The following is a 7510-nucleotide window of genomic DNA, read 5'->3' as shown; positions in this document are numbered from 1 at the left end:
AAGGGTTATCAAGTGGATCATGTGGACCGTCGGAAGAATGAAGCGGCGGATGCTTTAAGCCGGTTGGGCTCTCAGCGTAAACCGGTCCCGCCTAATGTCTTTTTGGACGTGTTGCACAGCCCGTCAGTCAAGCTCCCAGGTGAGGTGGATTTGGCTATCCCTGATCCGGAGGCTCAATTGGTGGCAGCCCTGCATGTTATTCCGGATTGGACAGTTCCTTATCTTGCGTACATGAACCGGGGAGAGTTACCAGAGGATGAGATTCTGGCCAGGCAGATAGTCCGGCGATCCAAGTCTATGACAATTGTCAATGGTGAATTACATCATTGCAGTGTATCAGGGGCGTTTCAACGTTGTGTTTCTCCTGAGGAAGGTTGTGAAATCTTAAGAGAAATCCATGAAGGGGATTGTGGACACCACGCCGGTTCAAAGTCTCTGGTGGCAAAGGCGTTTCGTCACGGGTTCTACTGGTTGACAGCGCATGCTGATGCGGAGGACTTGGTTAAACGGTGTGATGGATGTCAGAAATTTTCAAGACGTGCTCATGTGCCGGCTCAAGAATTGAGGATGATTCCAATAACATGGCCGTTTGCAACTTGGGGGCTGGATATGGTTGGGCCTTTTAAAAGATCCAAGGATAAGAAAACCCACCTTTTGGTGGCAGTTGGCAAATTTACCAAGTGGGTTGAAGCGGAGCCTGTCAGCAAGTGTGATGCAGCAACAGCGGTGCAGTTTATCAAGAAGGTGATTTTCCGTTTTGGTTTTCCACACAGTATCATTACTGACAATGGTACCAATTTATCCAAGGGCTCTATGAAGGAGTTCTGTGAACGTGAGCACATCCGGCTTGACGTGTCGTCAGTGGCACACCCCCAGTCCAATGGACAGGCAGAACGCGCTAATCAGGAAATCTTGCGAGGCATCAAACCCCGGCTCTTGGTCCCATTGCAAAGGACACCAGGATGTTGGGTTGAAGAGCTACCATCTGTATTATGGAGTATCAATACTACGCCAAACCGGTCCACAGGATACACGCCATTTTTCATGGTCTATGGAGCAGAGGCAGTTCTCCCTAGTGACATCCGGCACGATTCGCCTCGTGTGGCAGCTTATGTTGAAGCAGACAATGAGACAGCACGGCAAGACGCTTTGGACCTATTGGACGAGGAGCGTGATATAGCGGCTGCCCGTTCGGCGATTTACCAGCAGGATCTTCGTCGCTATCACAGTCGCCGGGTTAGAACCAGAACTTTTCAAGGAGATTTGGTGCTTCGATTTATCCAAGATCAAACGGATATGCACAAGTTATCCCCACCTTGGGAGGGACCTTTCGTGGTCACCAAGAATTTGCACAACGGGTCGTACTATCTGATTGATATTCGAGGGCATCAAGACTCACGTACATCAGAGGAGGAGACCAACAGGCCGTGGAATATAGCTCATCTTCAGCCTTACTATACTTGAGTCATCGGCTCTATCTATGTACATATCATGACAATGTATATATTATCTTTGATATATCAAACCGGAGCCTCAGCTAAAGCGGGGTCTCTGTCTTTCTCATCATGAGAGGTTACACGGAGTGGTTCTGTTTAAAGCAGCCTCCGGTTTACCCCTTGACATTTGTTTTTTATATATCACTGGGGGCCTTGGTCGTGTCCGAACCAACGAACACCCTTCGATAGGCGACAGCCACCAGATCATTTGGGGACATGGGCAAGTCTGAACCAGTCACGCCTCTTGGTCGGCCTAAGGCCCCAAAATCACTTGGGGGCATGGTCGAACCCGAACCATTGTCACGCCTCTTGATCTGGCATATATGCCACGAGTCATTTGGGGACCTGGCTGACTTGAATCATTGTCACTCCTATTGGGGGCCTTGATCCTGTCCGACCATGGTAATACCATCTGAACAGCTCAGTATAGCATATTTTTGCAAATGGTTTTTATCATTGCCTTTGCTTCCATGTTGTTTTCATGGTTTGTTTGTTCTTTGTTTTTGTTGGATTTCTTTTATGTCAACAAGCATATTTTTCTCCGGTTCAGCCAATGATTTTGATCCCCCTTTAAATCCGGAGGAGTCTGCCTGGTTTACCTTTTCCTTGTTAACATCATGGAGTAACCAGGGGGCTCGTATTAAGTCAGTACGGTTTGTATGGGAGCTACTTTCTCCCTTTTTGACGGTAATGGTTTATAAAACCACCGCTTCAGGCTTGGCTAAAGCCAGCTTTATGCTCAAACGTGGCAGGTATTTATGTATCATATATTTGTTATATTACTGATACACATATCAAGATCATAATCCGGCTGACGGTATAACCGCTACCGAAGTTCAAATTTTTCTGATTGCAGGAAATATGAATTAAAGTTTTTCAAGCAAAAGCTTCAGTACTTATGCACGAAGGCATATTCCAGGCAGAAATTTTAACTATCCTATTACAAGGCGGCATGGTGCTCAAACAAAATCATTGTTTTGTGGAAGGATGTTGCAAATAGCTCTTCAAACCGGCTTCCGGTTCAAGCCTGCTCCTCATCCTCCGCCGCTTCAGCTTCCTCGTCTCTACCCATTGGCTGGAAATCAACAGTGGTCCAGTCGATTCCCATTAAAGCTTGGAAAACAGCCTCTTCATGGATCAGGGAAGACGGTTCAATATCAGGGGCGTAAGTGTGCTTACGGATTGGAGGAATCAGATTCTCCGCTTCAACAGTTGGGGCCGGCACTCGCTTGTTTTGATTATTATATTCCGCTTGATAATGCGTCAAATCTGCCTCTTCAGCTAGCTGGCAAGCCAGCGGGCGCACTGCACGTTTTATGGCCCTTAAATCCTCCTCGTTGAATTCAGAGCCATCTTCTTTCAGACTGGGATAGCCTTGAGCTGCTTCCACAGGATCAAAGTCAGGCACCCATGCCTTTGCCCGGATTAAGGCATTGATGGCTCCGGTTCGGGCAGCGGATTTTTTCAGCTCCTCAATCTGGGCTGGAAGCATTGACAGCTTGCTAAGAGTGTCCTGGATTAAAGAGGGCGCCGGGTTGTTGTGAGAAGCTGTGGTGATGATCCGTTGGGCTCCGGTATACAATTGTTCCACCAAGGTGTAGGCAGCTTTCAATTTCTTCTGCACATCATTTCCTAAGTGCCCAATACATGTGCCTACAAACAAAATTGGAACGGTCTCAAACTGGATTTACGATACAGCAGATTTAAATTTATCACAGAAGTTACAAGGAGCTTACCAAAGATTGCAGCAGTCATGGAGTGTATTTGCCGCTGTACGGCGGTCAGTTCATCCACCACCGGTTTAAGGGCCGCTTTAGCATTTTCTGCTCTTTTGGTTAAACCGGCCTTCTCAGTGGCCCAGTCAGCCCGCTCTTTCTTGAAGCCTTCTTTCAGCCGTTCAGCAGTGCTCAACGCGCTGGTTAATTCTTGCTTTGCCTTATCTATTTCAGCCTGCTGGGTCTTCAGGGCTTCCTGCAAATCGGCAATCCGGTCCTCCCTGATTTTCACCTCAGCCTGCATACAGATGGCATTTTAAAGATTTGTACAGGCGATCCAAGAAATGGAAGTATCAACCACATAACAAAGTTATATGCCTGATACTTGGGGGCTAATGCACCTTCAATTTTTTGTATATTGCTAGCTTACAAAGTCCCAAGTTCAATGCAAGTATTCAACTTGGCACTTGGGGGCTAATGGCTATTTGATCAAATTATGTTCTAAGGACAGCTTTTTATTTTTGAGCCCCGGTTTACTTATGCTAAGTTAGACCGGCCCTCGAGGGTTATGCCGACGGTGTTCAAAAAAAATGTTCAGGATCAAGTCCCGGTTTGACCAAGGTCACAAACCGGCCCTTGGGGGCTACAAGGATGAATGCAATGGCAGAAAGGAAAAAAAGGAACTTACCTCAAATTTATCCCTCATCATTTTGACCAGGCCAGCATCACAGTCACGGCTAGTGTAAAGCCGGTTTAGATAGCCAGAGTGAAGATCTTGAGCATTCAGAGCGGCGTATGTCTCTAATTCAACATCCCATTTTCCTTTGTTCAAAGGGGAAGAATCCTCTTTGATGGTATGCCTGGTAAGGGTGGCAGGATTCCCGGGTTCAGAGCGGCCTACGCCGGTAATCACAACATCATCATCTTTTGACTCGCTGGTTTGGGTTGGCGCGGCCGTTTTGTCAGCAGGAGTTTGGGATATCTCAATCTGAACAGAGCTGGCAGGCGGATCAGCAGAGGCTGGAGTATGAATAAGACCTTCTTCAGGGATAACGTCGTCTTGCAGAGGAGGATCATTGGGGATATCTTCACAAGTAAAAACTTCATGATCCGGTGCTTGGTCATGTTCTGGGGCAACATCTTCTTCAGCCGCTCTATCCAGGCGGGCCTTCTTGCTTGGTTTCGGTTTAGCCCTGAAAGAAAAATAAAAAGTCAAGGAAAAGCGTAAGCCATTGCGCAGTATACTGGAAGCATATGTTTGGTTTAACTTACCCAGCAACTATTTTCAAAGGTGGTAGCTGGGTGGCCGATGATTCACCAGACGATGAATGAGAAGTGACCTGGTAATCGGAGTCGGATGGATTAAGAGGTTGACGGAAGAAACCCGCTTTAGGATTTAAATCAATAAAAAGGTCGGAGACCTCGGAGCGGCGTTTTCGAACCGGACTGTTTGGTAAACCGGCAGAGGTAACTACCTGGCCACTGTGCCGGGTTGTGCAGCGAGCTTCGTGTTGCTGGGTCTTCATAAGAAATTGGGAATCCAGATAATCCTGAGAAAATTTAACTTTCCGGGTTGCCCGGCAAAATTTTGGCAAAGGCAGGATTTCTGAATCGGAAGAGAGAATGGTTACCTCAACAAAACCCGCATTGCTGGCTTCAGCGTCATCCTAACAAGCATTATCATCAATAAGGCGTGTAAAAAGCATGCCAAGTGAATCAAGTTCTACCTCAAGATCCGGATTACCCACATCATCGTCAATGGCTGGGTCAGATGAAGCGGTGGTTTTTCTCTTATGAGCTGGCTTCTTGATAACCTTGGTCTTGGGCCGGGTTGGCCGTCCAGCCTTCTCCGTTTTGTCTTGAGGAAGTTTCTTGCTCCAAAATGGATTATCACCCTGGATCAGCAGTAATTAAATGTTGAGCATATAAAATAGTAACCGGTTCAACAATAGAGCAATTAAAATATTACCGCTGGCGGTTTGTTGGTGGTGCAGTAAGGAGGCAGACCGGTTTGAGCACAGAGATGCTCCGGTTCATTCAGCATCTTTTTCACAGATTCTGTGACTTCGTCATCAGGGAGTTGGATTTTAGTGTGTCGGAGTGGGTCATCGACACTATTAGTATACTCGCACATCAAATTTGGGCGCCGGCTTAGAGGCAAAATGCTCCATGATATCCAGCAACGTGCAAGGTCTATTCCTGTTAAACCATTTGCCATGAAGGCCCGGAGCTTGGATAGTTGAGGAGCATATTTAATTCTCTCCTTGGCGCTTAGCCTTTGTGGAAAAGGGTGAGTGTTGCTGAGCCGTTCCAGACGGAAGCCAGGCAAGGGATTTTCATTGTCAGGAGAGGTATCCTTGCAATAAAACCAAGTTGCGTTCCATTCCTTGGGGTGAGTATGGAGTTTGACATGGGGATAGGTGATTTCTTTCCTTTTCTGAATGGCCATACCGCCCAGTTCGGTATTAGGGCCGTCAGTGAATTCAGTACGGCGGTTCAGATGAAAGAGATCTCTAAATAACTCGACTGAAGGCTCCTCTTGAAGGTATGCCTCAGAAAGTACTTGAAAGTGACATAGATTGGTGACGGAGTTGGGGCCAATATCCTGTGGACGGAGTTGAAAGTTGGCTAACACATCCCGATAAAATTTGGAGCCGGGAGGTTTGAAGCCCCGGGCCATATGATCTGTGAAGACCACGACCTCTCCTTCCTGGGGCGTAGGAGGACATTCATCTCCAGGAACCCTCCAGTGAATCGTGTCTTTGCTATCCAAAGCGCCGATCAGGACTAGGTCATTCAGCTGTGATTCTGTGACACGGGAGGGAACCCAGTTGCACTCATACACTTGTTTGGCCATGACGAGATCTACAAGAAATAAGTGATCTGGTTCAAGGTCATGCCGGATGAAAAGGTGTTGATCTAATTACGGTAAACCGGAGGCAGTACCCATAAACCGGTCTTCTACAACGCAGCATCAGATGGATTCTAGCGGTTCAACCAGGGGACTAATGACATATATGCCGGTTTAGCAATTTTTTCTCTATGGTGAAGTTAAACCGCCTGGCCTAAGCATCGGAAGCAATTGAAACTATGGACAACTAGTCATGCAGAAACAAGTTTCACAAAATCATGTTACAGCCGTGGATCTACAGCAAGCTCATAAAAACAGGAAATATTTCGAAGACTAAGGCGGAAACAGAAGTGCACCATTGAGCGGATATGTGCGGGATATCTATGCGCTTGGATGAGAAATAGCAGGCGGATGCTAAAGGGATCGCTACTAAGCACAGCAAGAGTCCACAGATGCATTCAAGGTCAGAGAACAGCTATGAACGCGCAATGAACATAGCAAGAACATGGAACCCTAAGAACAGATCTAGGTTAAGAAGGAGAGAAGACTTACCGGGAACGGAGAAGATGCGGAAAGACGCCGCAACACTCTGGTACGTTCAGGTTGATGCAGCGGCCCGAGATGAGGCAGAGGTCGACGGTGGCGGCGGAGCTCCAAAGCCGGCGACGTGAGGAAGAAGAAGAAGAAGGGACGAAGGGAAGAAAAAGGAAATAACCCTTCGGTCTTATTTATAAGGCAACCGAGCTAGGTCAAACGCACGAATCCAGGAGCTGTCATTAAGAGGGCGTTAGCAATTTCACAATGACGTCATGCCGGTTTACAGTAACCAAAACTGATGATGTCATGCCGATTTACAGCAACCAAAAATGATGACGACATGGAGATTCGCCAATTAACAGAAGATATCCAAGATGCAAGATGGTGTGAAGGATTGACATGAACCAAATCAATCTGGGGCCTAATGTTGGGGATATTACCACTACACATAAACCGGCCTACTTGGGCCGGGTTAACTTCCTTAGTAGCATAAACAGATGAAGGCCCAAGGCCTGTAGTCGGTTAGAACATGTAGCCATGAACCGGCCTGATATATGACTTGTATTGTAAGTAAGGAATAGAGAGATACCAACCGGAATACGAGTGTGAACCGGTTAGGACTCTATGGACCAACGGGCGTCACCCGTGTATATAAGGGGACGACCCGGTGGCGGTTCAAGATAGACAACCACAACTCGAGCCTAGGCGAAGCTTGTTTGCTCCCTAGCCATCGAGATCATATCAATTCCATCACAACTAGACGTAGGCTTTTACCTTCCTCGAAGGGGCCGAACTAGTATAAAACCCTCGTGTCTTTGTGTCCGCTTTAAACCCCTTCAAGTAAACTCGTAGCGATGGCTCCACGACTAAGTCCTTTCGCTAGGACATCTGCCGTGACAAATCCACGACAG

Source organism: Triticum dicoccoides, chromosome 3B, assembly GCF_002162155.2.
Source record: "Triticum dicoccoides isolate Atlit2015 ecotype Zavitan chromosome 3B, WEW_v2.0, whole genome shotgun sequence".
Lineage (NCBI taxonomy): Eukaryota > Viridiplantae > Streptophyta > Magnoliopsida > Poales > Poaceae > Triticum > Triticum dicoccoides.
This window is presented reverse-complemented; position numbering follows the sequence as displayed.